General features: G+C 32.8%; 1 long non-coding RNA gene across 1 annotated transcript; it reads left to right on the top strand.

Annotated features, from left to right (window-relative positions):
- Positions 1–6: 6 nt before the first annotated feature.
- LOC113475054 lies at positions 7–449 on the top strand. The gene is made up of 2 exons (XR_003396793.1): positions 7–193; positions 326–449. It is a non-coding gene; the product is annotated as an uncharacterized LOC113475054 (long non-coding RNA).
- Positions 450–749: the final 300 nt, after the last annotated feature.

Here is a 749-nt window from a genome sequence, read left to right as displayed (position 1 = left end):
AATGGTTAACAGTCAGTTCATGTAATCTTTTATGCTTAGTCTTTCTATTTGAATTATTCTTAGTCTTTCTATTTGTATATTCAGTAAATAATTTCTTGACAGCAATTCCAATAATACTGATAAACACAAGGCAGGACCCTGCTATGCTTAACCTTGATGGAAAGTCTGCCAGGATGGTCACCTGAGAAACAATGTAAGTTCAGTATTTCTTTTATTCTATATGGGTGAAGTGGAAATCTTTACAAGAGAACAAAGTAACAAACATGGTAACTCTTAAGCTGGCACAAGGTGTTAAGTCCGTGTGATAACGACTGTCATTTTCCAGCAACACGAGGATTAAGCAAGCTACATTCATTCATTTATTTATTCAAGAGAATGTTTGGTTATAAGACACTGTGTCAGAAATGTTAAATTTGCATATCTTATCTTTTATAGTGTTCAATAAAAAATGACAAGTATAAAATGGTGGTCTTTTATAGTTAATTTAATGGAAATTTCTTTAACAAAACAGCAATACAACTACCATTTAATCTCTAACTTATTAGGCAATATGCTATTGTTATTAATTTCTATGAAGGACACAGTGATGGCAGCAAGCCATGAACCCATAATCCTCTAGTTACGAGGTGGGCGCTTTAACCCCTAAGCCACCAATTAGCGGAAGATGTTTTTTTTACACATCATGATCAAACTATGAAGTAGTCAGCATTATAAANTAAAGTATATATTAATATTAGTTAGCTCACCTG

Source organism: Ciona intestinalis, unplaced genomic scaffold (assembly GCF_000224145.3).
Source record: "Ciona intestinalis unplaced genomic scaffold, KH HT000094.2, whole genome shotgun sequence".
Taxonomy (NCBI): domain Eukaryota; kingdom Metazoa; phylum Chordata; class Ascidiacea; order Phlebobranchia; family Cionidae; genus Ciona; species Ciona intestinalis.
This window is presented reverse-complemented; position numbering and strand designations above follow the sequence as displayed.